General features: G+C 44.4%; 1 protein-coding gene across 7 annotated transcripts in view; it reads left to right on the top strand.

The window, feature by feature from the left end:
• Positions 1–13,998, top strand: part of BRD3 (bromodomain containing 3) — a 42,013-nt gene that overhangs the window by 2,761 nt on the left and 25,254 nt on the right. For 4 of the 7 annotated variants that reach the window (XM_054220255.1, XM_054220251.1, XM_054220250.1 and 1 more), the window contains exons 1-2: positions 3,841–3,951; positions 13,536–13,680. The exons of 1 other annotated variant lie outside the window; for it this stretch is intronic. The gene's annotated coding sequence lies outside the window, so the exon portion shown is untranslated. Of the gene's footprint in view, positions 1–3,840; positions 3,952–11,368; positions 11,594–13,535; positions 13,681–13,998 lie in introns of those variants that run through there. 2 more of the 7 variants (XM_054220252.1, XM_054220249.1) reach the window with 2 other exon arrangements.

The following is a 13,998-nucleotide window of genomic DNA, read 5'->3' as shown; positions in this document are numbered from 1 at the left end:
ATGCAGTATTCATACCCCTTCAGGAGCCTTCTCCACTCGTAATCACTTGGTAATTCCCAAGTACAAATACTAACAAAGGGCTCCCTTGCAGCAGGGAACTGTGGTTTTGATGGTGAAACAGGCACTGAATGGTGAGGTAAAGAATCAGCAGCTTACAGTTAGTACCTACAGCAAAGGTCAGAAAAATTGGTGCTCCAGGTTAGTGTTCCCAGCAGTCCCTGATTACTATTAAATGCTGTTGGGTGCAGTCATGCAAGGCACTGAGCGTGGCAAGTTCTCAAAAAACTCATCAGCCCCACAGAGACAAGTATCTTTTCTGCTTCCATCCACCCTTGTTTTCAAAAGACTCAAGTCCTACCCTGGACACAAAGAGTACAGAAGCAAAAAGTGTCAGTGTTTAGTACCCCTGAAAACCACTCTGGTTTTGCACAAATAATTTTTTCTTGTCCAAGCCTGTGCACAAAGCTTCCTAGAAGGATTTACGCACCACTGTGCATTAAGGGTTAAAAATAGTGCAATGGCAAGTAATAAATACACTGCAGGTGTTAGTTAACAAGGTACTAATTGGGTAACTGGAGGTGCAACATAAGACCACAGAGGCTAATCAAAAGGCTTTGGGTGAACCTGGGATGCTCCTGTGAGCTTAGGGAGGAAGAAGTAAAAAGCTACTGCTGTGGTCTTCCATTTTATGGAAAAGCTGGCATTAAGGTACCCTGGAACAGGCAGACTGTTTTATCTTGTCTGTAAAACTAATATGACAAAATCTGTTTGGAAATTAATTTAAAGATTGCAACTATCTTTTCCTCAGTCTAAGTGCTTTTACTTCGGGTGAGGTACCTTGTGCTTGAATCATTCTGATTTGATTTCCCTGTACTTCCTATGGCGCTTATTCAAACTGCATGAGCCAGCGCCTGTTTGGCTAAACCATTGTCTAAACTCACTGCCTTGCATAAAGGTGGCTTTAAGGATCCCTAGAATATGTTTGCTTTCCTAGTCCCTTGGAGGGTGCAGCTGGGTTCTTTGAGTGCAACTTCGCAGACCTACAGGTAGGTGTTTGAGTGACTTGGATTTTGCAGTTTGAAAGCTGATAGTGGTGAAATCTCTGGGGACAGTTTCCCATGTGAATTGTTTTGCCTGCTCAGGCTGATGCATAATGAACATAACAATTTGGGATGAAACTGTCTTACACTCACCCTGGGTGAGATAAGGAAGCACAAGGTGTAGTTGGAGACTGCATTTGGGTTGCAGCCTCTATTGCCAAGCTGCTCTTGGAAGTGTATTTGCGGTGAGGATCAAACTCCAGTTTTTAACTTGTACATATTCACTGTGAGGTGACTCTGCTCTACCAGCTCAAAGGGCTTTATGTTCTTGCTGGGACCCTCCCAGCTTCTCTTGTCTCTTCCCCTTTGCCTGCACTCACCCACTTTGCTCAGCTCTCCTGTTGTGGTCTCTGCGTGTCACTGAGGTTGCTAAACGCTCTGCGTTATGAGCCCCCCCTGCTCAGTTCCTTTAACTCTGCCAAGTCTTATATTTGAGTCAACACACTTTTTTTGTTGCAGGAGTTTGTCTCAAACTAAAATATAAATATCTTTAAAAATGCAACTTTCAGATTCTGGTTCAGCTGAAAATGAGTCTTCAGAGTGAAAGGCGTACATTTTCCCAAACGTCCATAATGAATACTCAGCTGATTACTCCCTGCCCCCTCCCTTAGAAAGCTTCAGCCTGCCAATTTTTCCCGGCCCCCATGCCTAGAGCAGCAGCGGGTTTCATTTAGGGGCTCTTTGGTTATGCTCATGATTTGTTGTCTGTGTATGTTACGGCATTCATAAATTTATACCTTGCATATCCATGTGGAACAGACACGTACGGGAGCAGGACAGTGTGTTCAAAAGAATTGACCTTGTACCCTTCAGCTCTCAAATGCTTTGATATTCTTTTAGAATCGGCTTGAAAATGGCAATACAGCAGATTAATGGTAAAAAGTGCCCCGCACTTAAAATCCAATCCTTCCTGATACCTCTGGTATCTAGGACCCTTTTAGGCTGGGTGAAGTTCAGGCGCCCTTTCAAAGGGATTTCCTTGCTCAGTCTCACAACATGGAACATATGATGACCAGACATGAGGCAGGTTTAGTGAACACCAGCTTGTGAAGTGTGGCTGTCCCCCTTAAGAAGACCCAGAATGTACCTTTTTCTTACTGCCTGTGTGATCTGTGTTCCCGCCAAGGCCGTGTGCTCTGGGTGCAGAGGGCACTGAAGTGGCTTTTAGGTACCTGATGGCCAAGTCAAAAAGGTCAACTTGCAGGTGCCTGTGGCAGGGGGAAGCCCAAGGCACACACTGACCAAGTGTGGGGTTTGGCTGTACGTGCAGATGCAACTTCAAATGATGTCTTACAAAGTAAGTATGTCCAAGAGCCATATGCTCGACACTGAGTGAGTTTCTAGTTCCTGAATTCACACAGGCCTTGAAGCCGGGTGCAAAAAAAGCGCTTTTTCTTGGGTTCGGTTAAGGTATATGCACAACTTTGGTTTCATCAAGGCAGCCACAAGCCTGGCTAAGTGGAATTTTCCTAGGCATCTGTCCTCTTGCCTGTGCAAAACCCAGTCTTGCTGTTTATATCAGACCTCCTGAGAAATTTTGGTCCCATTGGTCACGTTTTTCAAAAGCTGATCTTCTGGAAATAAGGTCTTCTACTAAAACTGCCTTCACCTTATGGTTACAATAAACTGACTTATTAATTGGCATCACCGCGTGGCTGTCTGTGTAACAGGCAGCGTGGCAGCCTCTGCTGGCATATGTGTCCACAGAGAAATCCCATAACTACTTATTTTATGTTGGTGCTCTAATGTTTCCCCTGGACTCGTTTATTTTCCAACAGTTCTATTTTTTTTTCCTTTGCTTTTGTGCTGCAGCAATTTAATCATATTTGGGGTTATAACAGCATCTTTTTTTTTTTAAAAAACTTCTGTTTGTATTTGTAGATTTGCTCTGGGATATAGGCTGTGTTGGTCTGTTTGGGAGTGTTTGTAACAGCACTCGTGTTTGTTGATGCTCTTATGGTGGGTGTGTTTGTAAAATTCATCTTGTTTTTATTGTATACATTAGATTATTTTCCTTGTTGTTTCTAGCAGTTGACAATATTGCAAAACACACTAACCAGTGCAAACTACATCAGGTTGTGGTTTTTCTTGATGATGTTGTGTTTTGTTTTTTTTTTTACCACTTACTACTCCAGCTTGCATCGGTGGCATTCTATTTTTATTGCGGCTCGTATTAGTTGTTGCGTAATAAATGTGAGAGCGCATTACCCAATGCAAACCGCGATTTAAAAAAAAAAAAAGGGGGGGGGGGGTGTTAAAAGCAAAGCAACTCCCGCAGTTGTGATTTAAAACTCGGTGTCCCGCAACACGCGTGACCCTTTGTGGGTCCTGGCGGCGGAGCGCAGTAGGATCCCCACCTTCCCAGTTGCACTTTTAAGGGCTCTTGTTGTACCTTTAGAGCCCGGGCGGGGAGAGGGGAAGCCGGGATCTTCCCCGGCAATGTCTGCCCGGGGAGGGGGGACCCGCCAGCCCCTCAGTCCCTGCGGGTTTTTATCGCGGTTCCCCCTCCCAGGCCACGCCAGGCGTTCTCCCCGCCGTAAGAAGGGTCTTTCCCCGCTGACCGGGGCATCACCCCCGCTGTTTCTCTCCCCTGCCCGCCGGTCCGGGGAGGGAGCGGGGGGACGAGGGGGGGACCGAGGGGGACCTGCCGGCTTCTGGGACTTGTAGTCCGGTGGCCAGCGGCCGCCCCTCCCCTGGCCCGGCCCGGGACTACCGTCCCCACATGGCCTTGCGCCCCGGCGCATGAGCTCTTGGGCGCCTTAGCGCATCTATTATACTGCCTTGCCGAGGATAAAAAGAAGAGCAACTGGAGGGACTATAAGGCAAACGTTGCTGGAGCTGCCGGGGCAAAGTAATCTATTTAATCTTTCCCTTTATTTGTTAGATGCTTGGGTGTGCATTGCTAGCACTGGGACATGGTTTCTGGAGGGAGGGGGGCTGGTGGAAAAGGGGGAGGAAAGCAAAACCCACTTGGGAAAGGCCAATGCTGATTTTTTAAATTATTTTTTTAATTTTTTTTCTTCTTTTTCCCCTCCTCTCTTCTTCTGTTCCTTCTTCTTGCCAGAGCCCCGTGTCGCTCCCGCGGCCCCGCAGCCTTTGTGCGCCGCCACAATGCAACAAAGCGCGGCGGGGCTGCCTGCAGCCTGGCCATTGATTTCCTCCCGGCCCCGCCGCTCCTGCCCACCCTTTTCTTCTTCTTCTTCTTCTGCCGCTTCTTCTCCATCTTCTGCTCCCCCCCTCCCCTTCTCGCCGACCGCCCCAAGACGCCCCGGACGGGCTCAGCCCCGGCCCCGCCAAGCCCCGTGTCCCCCGCGCAGGAGGGTGGGGGTGTGTGTTTCTTTCTTTTCTTTCTTTTTTTTTGGTTTTTTTTTTGGTTGTTTTTCTTCTTCCCCCTTTCTCGCTCGCTTTCCCTCGCTCGCTCTCTCTGCCCGCCATCTTTTGAAAGGGAAAATTAGGGGCGAGGAAAAGGAGGGCTGCAGGCGCCCTTAAAAAAAAACAAGGAGGGAAAAAAAAAAAAAGGGGGAAAGCGCCAAAAAAAAAAAGGGGGGGGGGAGGACGGCACACGGAAGGGGGGGACGGCTAGACAGCAGCAAGCCCCCGCTGCCGGCGGTGCGCGGCTCCCCGACTCCGGCAGTGGCGAGCGGCGGGGCTCGGGGCTCGGCCCCTCGGCGAGCGCCGGGCTGGTCCCGGCCATTTCCCTGGGCCCCCGCCGCCGCCCGGGTCGCTAGTTTGTGAGCTGGGAAAAGGTCTGAGCAGGCGGCATATGACGCGCTGAAAAGTGCGCGTTTCGTGCCTTGTCCGTGTCCGCATGCATATGTTTGTGTTTGTATGTATATATACAGCTGCTTTGCTCGTGTAAATATCGGGTGTTTACCGAACTTTCGCCAATAAATGGAAACCACGGGTTCGTTGCCTAAACTTGATATGCTTTCTAGGTGTAAAAAGAAACACAGATCACAGATTTATATATAGAAGTGTCACGCTATAAATAATGCTACCGATAATAAAATGTAAAACTTCAAAACTCGGCCGTACTTTTCCTCCGTTTGTACTACTTGTTTGCTTTTTGCACCTCCCAGGGCGCTGGGGATAGAGCATTATTTGTAGCCTGCTTGGTTTCACTTTCAAACAAAGCTGCAGTGTTCAGGTCGCAGATCTGTGCGCGTCTTTAAGCTGCGTGGTTCAGTCGTGCAGGGTGTTAATAGGGAATGTGTTTCCTACAGAAATGACTTTTCACAACGTGGAGCATGCATTCTGTAAGGTTCACGCTAAATGTTTTGTGACAATCCTGTAGTGTGGATATATCTTAATGTTGATGTCTTCGGGAATCAAAAGTTACTAAAATAAACTTTCTTGGATAAGCAAATATGATGGCTTCACTAATACTTTGAACGTTTATATATATATATATATATTTTTACATCTTTAGTTCCCTGACATTAGTAGATAGTTGGTTAGGGGGTAACACAATTAGCAAAGCACACCTGCTGTTCCTTGCTGGGAATAGAGAAGCACTTTTTTTAATATGCTTGTTAGTATTTTTAATGCATTCAGTATATGTCAGGGGTGCCTCTAAATTAAACTAGAAATTTAGATTTAAAGAAGAAACTGTTGTCTTTAATTCACACAGTGGTAAGTCAAGGAATTAGAGGACTTGGTGACTGCTGTATGTGCTGCAGTATATGGGTGAGAAGTGCAGAATAAATATGCATCATCAAAACAAACAAGAAATCCCCAAAGCAGTCTGGTTGCTGTACAAGCAAAAAAACCCGGTCTGTATTGCTTACAACTGCCCAGCCACTTCGGTGTACTGTAAATGCGAAGTCCTGCCTCCTAATCTGCAGATCACAGCACTGATGGGCTACTGTCTGTCTGTCTTTGCTAGCACAGAAGTTTACAGAGTTCTTAGTAATACACTGGGAGGCTCCTGCTGAAACAGAGTTAACTCCTGGTCTCCAAGCCTTTACTTTTGGAAAGAATAAATGCTAAGATTGTATATTTCTTTCTCTTTAGTCCACAGTGGTTAAAAATACTCACTCATGTATGTATTTAGTGCTTTGAGACAATGCTTAATAAAAGGGTTGGGCAGAGGGTAACAGTCTTATTCAATGTTCAGCATAAGCTTGATTGCAATATTGTTTTCTCTGCTCACTGCCTATATGGCGCTCAGTGCTGAGAGAGTAGCTATTCCAATGAAAGGCTTTTTAGTTTTAGTGACCTATGCATGCAGAGTTTAAATTAAGAAAGAATGTATGTGCAATGTAAAGGGTCTGAATTTTGTTCTCAAAACTGACTTTGGGGTGTTGGTTCCATTAACTTCAAATAAAAACTAGGTTCCATCACTTCTGGAAATAAAACAACTTCTGTCATTTAAGCACCGAGGTGTTTTAAAAACCTTTAGTTCTTGTCATTTAAAAAAAAATCAGAAGAAAAGCATATTGAAGAAGTATGGTGTTCCAGCTCAGTAAGCATGCTAGGCAGCAGTGCTCTTTCGCTGTCTGTCTCTGGAGAAGGCTGGTTGTGTTAGTGTCTGCAAATGTGAGTATCTCAGTAGGCTTCGTAGATAGTGTTTCTTTGCATTGTTGTAACTGGACTGGCTACAATGACTTAAATCACAGTTCTTAACAGTCCTGCAAAATGCTTATTTCCTGAGTTAAGAACCATGTGTTCAAAACTTTATCCTTCGGTTATTTCCTAAAATGGTGGGGAGTCTAACAGAGGTTCTTGCTGTCCCCAAACCATGTCTGCAGGACAGGAATCCAGCCTGCCTGACCTGAGGGTCTCATAGAATGGTTTAGGTTGGAAGGGACATCAAAGACTATCTTGTTGCAACCCCCTGCCCTGCCCTGGGCAGGGACACCTCCCACCAGCCCAGGTTGCTCCAAGCCCCGTCCAACCTGGCCTTGGACACTTCCAGGGATTGGGGCAGCCACAGTTTCTCTGGGCAACCTGAGCCAGGGGCTCACCACCCTTACAGCAAAGAATTTCTTCCTAATATCTCATCTAAATCCAAGTCTCTTCCCCTCTGAGCCTCAGTGGGCTGAAGGCAGTGCACACAGATAAAGCAGTTTGCCCTGGTGAAGGCTGAGGCTTCCTGTAGTTTTTACAGACACATCTTTTAATTGGTACAAGTTCTGAAAGTTGCTGTTTAATATTTACCTCTTAACTTGGGTCGGGGGGGCACCTGTGCAGTGGGTTGTTAGTTGCTAGCTAAGCCCTGCTGCACTCCTAGAATCTCTCTCCTTCTCCCTGGAGTAATCTGGGAGCCTCATCACACTCCTTGACAGTACAAACAACTCAGGAGTCAAATCCCTCTCCTCTGTGGTAGCTGAGTGATGTAGTGAGGTCTCATGTTTCAAAGGCTTAATTACTTTTACAAAATATATTAACTCTCTGTCTACTTTAGTAAGCTATCAGGTGCTTTCAGCACAGACAGAACTACACTTTGCTAAATAAATGAACAAAGAGTGTTTTGCATCTCAGTGTTGTTGATTGTTTCTGTTTAATCCTGGTTGCTCTTTCTTTGCTAATTTGCAAAATTCATTAATCCGCAGTGGGTTTCCCAGTCATTACCATGAACCGTATGTTTTGTTTTGTTGTGTGTGTTGGTTTTGTTTTGTTGGTTTGTTGTTTTTTTGTTGGTTTTTTTTTTTTTAAAATTGCCACATTATTCTCCAGTAACAGCCCAGAACACCATTGTAAGCAACAGAGTTCTGGGAATTAGGAAGGAGCCATTGTTTGCTGCACTGCTCAATGAGCTGTCAGGACATTTTGGAAGATGCGTGTGTCTTGAGCTTTTCATTCCACAATATCTTACTGTGACATAAGTGTGTTTTTTGTCAATCATTAGTGCTTGTTGGAGGTGAACAACTTTCTTTGGGGCACACTAACTCTTTAACCCACTTGTTGCTAAAGCCAATGTCAGAAGGATTTAAATTCTTCTGGAGGGCAGTGTGGAAATTCACTGTAATGTGCTGCTTTTTCTACCAGTCTTTATTCCTTCTCCCATTCTTACTGATAAGATACTGACTGAAGAAACACTCGCCTCTATTTTAAATTCCATTCACGCCTTTCCGGGCCTCAATCTCTCTCCAGCTTGAGTCTGATAAGTAGACACCATCACGCCTGGAAGTATTTCAGCAACATAGATAACCTGGGCAGAGGAGACAATTTCTTTGCCTCGCTCCTTTGCTGGGACCAGGGCTCAACACTCTCCTCTCCACCAGCAATGCCACAGATGTAGCAAAGACAGTCCAAGTTGAAATTTCTCTGCATGGGGGACCAATCTGGAACAAAATGCCCTGCCTGAACTGATTAAATTTCACTTAAACTTTGAGATTCAGACCCAGTTCTGATTGACACTGATCTGCTTTGGGAATGATCCTGTTTGCTCCTCTCGCTCTTTAAAAAGAGAGAGGCAGAGACAGAAAAGGATTGCAGTTTTCCTTCCTGGCCTTGAGAGCTGTTCCACTCTTGAGGTTTACACTTGGAGCACTTTTCAGACACGCTGGTATCCTCGTAGAGGATTTAATGCACTGAGATAAATATATGAGCGGAGATGCACTTTGTGTGACTGATTTGCCTGTTGTAACCAAACCCAACCTGTATCGAAAGAAAGGCACACTTTTTCCTTGTGTAACTTTGTCTTTTCAACTGCTCAACTTATCCTTGTGTAACATTATGGAGGGTGCCTGGTTGGGGATCTCGCCTTCTTGCCGAAATATGGCCATGCAGAGATAAGTCTGTTTTCTAAAACTGCAATGGTCAATAGTTTTGGCTATCAGCAGTGTGGAGTTTGCAGTACTGTGTGACTTTGCTGGGAGGGGATGTAGGACGTAGCAGCCTTCTTGCTTACCAAGGCTGGTTTATGAAGTGAGCTGTACTGTGGGCTCTAGAGAAAGTGATAGACTGAGCACACGAGTATTCTGTACGGTATGTGCAAGAATAGTGAGTATGTATAACAGGGAATGCTGTTCCTTATTGGAAAGCATTGACTTTTGCAGCTTCTGTGTTGGTGTGACAGTTCCATTTAACACTATCTCACAGATCATAAAGTGCAGCTTCTCAAAATGCCATGTGAAAGAGGGTACGCTCCCTCAGGTTTTTCCTGGAGTAAGTGCTTGTCTGAGTGTGGGTATTGTGCTGGAAGTGTGTTCCTTTCCCAGACAGGAATAAGCCACATGGGAATAAATTAGGATACTTTTGTCCACACTGTCGTGATCGTACTTCCTTTGACTTGAACTTCATCCATATGCAGGAGCTTTAAGAGAGGCTTAGGGCTTGTGTGTTGTCACTGGGCAGAAGGCTAAGCTGTGGGCACTCTCAGCAGGAGCTGTGCGTGGGGAAGCTGAGCTCCTCCTGTTGGGAGCCTGTCTGTCTGCCCCGAGCAGTCCATGGAGAGAGCAATGTTCCTCTGAGCGTGTGGAGGCAGACCACCTTCCTCCCTCGGCTGTGTTAGGCAGTAGGGAACACCTTCCCCTCTTCCCCAGATTAGCAGCCTCTGCTCCCTGCATAGGGAACGGTCACAGACTCCAAGATCCAAATTTTTCCCTTTCTTGCAGACTGTTTGGGAGTTTAAATCAGATGCATAAACTCAGGCAGTGGGAACTGCACTGATGCCCTCTCAGAGAGCGACAGCAGCTCAGCTGTCACAGTTTATTCACACTTTAGCTGACCTGCAACTTCCTTGCATAGCTGAGCAAATTTATGGATCTACCCACCCTTAGCAAAATCAGCGAGGCACTTTTCATCTGAAATAGTAGACCACATACAGCCTTTTGCGCTTGTTTGGCTATGTCTGCTTTAAGTTAACATGGAACGATGTGCTTGTTCAAAGACAAGGCACTGAAATTGATTTGAAAACGGATAAAGCTAAGTTGGTGCAAGCTGGTTAAGGGAATGTGTATAGGAGATGAGTGGTGGTCCCAAATGGGAGGGCTACCGCAGCGCAACAGTAACTGCTCCTCTGGCGGCTAAGCTGCAATAATTAACTTGGTGGGTGCGTGTACTTACTCTGCCCCATTACCAGGTATAACATTACTGTGGCTCGGTTAACAAGTAGTATATTTATGCCATGGTAATTCAATCACTTTCATTTCATTGTTCATCCCCTTAAACTGACTTGATTGTCATATATTGATTTAGGTAGACTTTGCTTGGGAAACTTGCAGTGCCATAGCTGTAAACCCAGAGCATGATTTAAACCAGTGGCAGCTCATCTGTTCTTGCTACACTTGTAATGTTTTTTGCCCTAAAGCAAATCTGTTCTTTTTCAAAATCGTAACTTTAATAATTTTAATATATAGAAATAAATTTAAAAACTGAGTAGGAGAAAGCGTTGGAGCACAAGAAGTGTGCGGGGAGGTGTCTGTTGATGGAGGAAGGTATTTTCTCTAATGAATCACTTTGGTTCTACTATGTACTGTGAGATGCTTCTAACAAGTTAACATACGGGTCTGTGTCTGTTTATTAGAAGTCTGTCTTCTCTGTCAATGCATGCATAGAGCTGCCTGTAAGGATAACATCTGTAGCACTTGGCTATATATCAACATTATTAATATCATTTACATGTAGTACTGGTGATGTAAGGGAGAATCGAAGTGTAGGTTATTAGGTACACAGAGCAGAAATCAATCCTTTAAATAGGTAATACATAGGAATTGAATGCTATTTGCAAGGGCTCTGTATTTTATACTGTGCTCAGAGTACTTTTTGTACTTAGTTTCATTAAAAGGAGGTAATCTTCCTGTTATGCATAGCTTCTTAAATTCAGTTGGAAGTGGAATTTGGCTGTATCTAAATCCCCCTCCCTAACAGGTGTCATGAAAGACCTCTTGGGTGTTGTGGTTTATCTTTTAGAAACGTGTTTAAAGAGCGCTGCAGTATGGGGAATGGGATAAAGCACATGGCTTTGCAGTTTCTTCAAATGACAATTAGCATTGTACTTAGTTAACTGTTTCCAGAAACCTAAGTTATGGTATTTGAACACCTTGTAAATATAGGTTCCTCTGTGTATTTGCTTTTTTTCCTTAAAATTTGGTATAACCATAACACTGAGAAGGAATTAATGTATAAATGCATGGGAAAAGACTAATGACTTGTAGACTGATGACTTGTAACTAATTGTAGATGGTAGTAGAAATATTCATATCCCCATTTTACAAGTGAGGAATTGACAAGCCTACAGTGTGGGGTGTCAAGAACTGAGCTGATGTGTCAGCATCCTGTTCTGTAGCTGTCTTTTTGTAATTCTTTTTGTAATTCTGCAGGTATAGCAGAAGCTTGGAGATGCTCTGCCCAGCAGGGAAGTATTCAAGCTCTTTGTTTGTTTTTGTTTTTCGCCTTTTCTTCAAAATGCTTCGTGTCCAATAATCTCTTTCTTTTTTTTCTTTTTTTTTTTTTTGAAATCAAAGTGCAGAGAAAGAAACAATCATAACAAACCTGTTGTGGAAAGACCGTGTGTAATTTATTCACTATATGCTGAATCAAACTGAGTGAGTTTGAGGGTTTTTTCTTACACTGCAGAAGTGTAGAGTACCATATGCTGATTAAAAAGGGGAAGGGCAGACTCTTTCTCAGAACACAAATGTTTAACTGTGCAGATCACATCCTTTAAAAAGCAGAAAAAGAGAACCCTGCGAGGGTGTAGACGTACAATAATCCCATTAGGAGTTCTGAAGCCTGAGCGGGTATTGCCATGTTATGCTTTAATGGGTGTACCTAAATGCTTCTGTTTGCACGTATCATCTGAAACTTGGGTCAGTGCCAGAGTATGTTGTTTGGTTTGTTTTTTGTTTTGTTTTTTTTTTTTTTTTTAAAAGAATTTAACTGAAATAGGGTTTGCTGACCTGAAATTGGCAAAACTGATTTCTGGGCTCACAAGATGAATCAGCAGTAGTGTCATGCTTTGGAGGAGTTTGGCTGTAAAGTGATAGATGAACTGAGGGGAATTAGGAGGCAGAGCCTTGAAGGAGATGGGTTGTGGTACTGACCTGCACAGTAATTATTTTTAGTTTTTCTTTTTAAGAGCATTGCCTCTTTCCCCCTTCCTTGGCCAACTCTCAGGTAATCATGGAGATTCCTTTTCTTGACTAAGCTGCCATTTATTTTTGTGTAGTGCTTTAGGAAACGTGTTGAAAGAGAACAAGGTCTGCATGCTCTTGCACACTTTACTTTTGTGCAATAGGACTTCTCTAGCTGGGATCACGTTCTGCAGCAATCCTGCAGTGAGAGGATGTATCTTCAGGGCTGGGTAGCGTTGACTAGATCAGCTATCATAGCTATTGTAGCTGCAACAATGGGAGCATCCACAAGTCTGATCCGTCTGAATAGACTCTTCAGCCCCAGATATCTAGCATTTAACCTCCTTTGTCATTTTATCTCTCCCTAATGGACAGCTAGGGAAGGGGTTGACCAAGGTAGAGGGGCCAAAAGGTGTGGAGAGCGTTCAGTTTGTTTCTGTCTTTGCCTAAACCTCCCTTGGAAAGAGATTTATCTTGATTGACCAATTAGTTGTATCTTGTAGGGGATAAGTCTGCAAAACCCTCTGTGGAGAGGCGCTGAGCCACAGAAACTGTGCAACTTATCAAGAAGGAAAAGTTGCTTAGCACTTTGCAGGATGGGGCTTGAAGTGGTTACTGAATCACAGAGGAGGACTGAGCTGCTGTCTGTGTTGTGGTTTATACCATACTTCCAATGTGCCTTCAGCCATGTTCCTGCCTCCCCTAGGTCTCCCGCCCCCCCTACTCCTGCTCCTGACATGTTGGGAGCTCGTATGGTATGTGGCTACGTGCCATATACCTTCCCAGCTTCCTTTTTGCCTAATGTCAAAGGCTGCAGCGCTTCTGCTGCACGTGGGCTTTTGGGAGACTGCAGTAACCCCAACAAGTGGTGGAAATTGCCAAATAAGCATTCATTCAATGTGTTACAGTGCACTAGATAAGAGAGGGTATATGTTCAGAAGCAGGTTCACCTGATCTCCTTTCTCTCTAAACCTTGACTGTCTGGCTTCTCTCTGGCTCTTCCCCTGATGATGAGGTGTTCTGGGTTCAACCCTGTGGGTCATGCAAGGTAATTTCATTGCATCTCCACCTTTCCCCTCTAGGAAGAAATGGCACGAGCAGACTCTGCCCAGGCATGTGATTCTCCCAAACACTTCCTTTTCTGTGCCAAATCTCTGTTATGAAAGTAAAGGCAGAAACAGCCCAACACTTTTTTTTTCACCCCCATTGCCATAAAGATATATTTGGTGTATCTTGTTGCACAACCACTAGCATTTTCCTGTGATGCACCTACCCATTCCATCCTGTTGATTTGACTCTGTCTTCCCAGAGTCTTGGTGTGCAAGCCACCAGGTGCTTTATGTACTCTGAAACCTGTTCATAGATGCTTATTTCCACTGCTACAACTAAGCATTTTTTAACATTTTCATTATAGGTCACCCAGTTAATTTGCTGAAGTACTTCCTGGAAGATTTTTTGCAAGTGCAGTTCACTTTGTTTCAGAAATCTCAGTCCAATCCTTACTGCAGAGTCAGGTCTCAGAGCTGGCTGAACTTCTCCAGTCAAGAATCCAACACAGAGTAAGCTCTTTAACCACTTGCTCTTTTTCTTCCTCCTGTAGCCTTGTTAACAAAACTGTGTGTCACTCAAGAGCTTGCAAAAAACCAACATATGTCCGAGTTAAAATTTGCCTCCATGTTTTCAGAGGACCCCAAAAAGTAAGGCTGCAAGAAATGTCCAGAGGTCATTCTGTCCTTCTCCCCACTCCAAGACAAGATCAACCATATCTAATCCGTACCAAGGCTGGTTATTTAAACTGTTCTTAAAAGCAAATTCAAAGCCTTGAAAATGAACTTGTTACAGTTTGAAACATCACTCCCTGCACTTAAAACTGCAGC

Source organism: Rissa tridactyla, chromosome 14 (assembly GCF_028500815.1).
Source record: "Rissa tridactyla isolate bRisTri1 chromosome 14, bRisTri1.patW.cur.20221130, whole genome shotgun sequence".
Lineage (NCBI taxonomy): Eukaryota > Metazoa > Chordata > Aves > Charadriiformes > Laridae > Rissa > Rissa tridactyla.
This window is presented reverse-complemented; position numbering and strand designations above follow the sequence as displayed.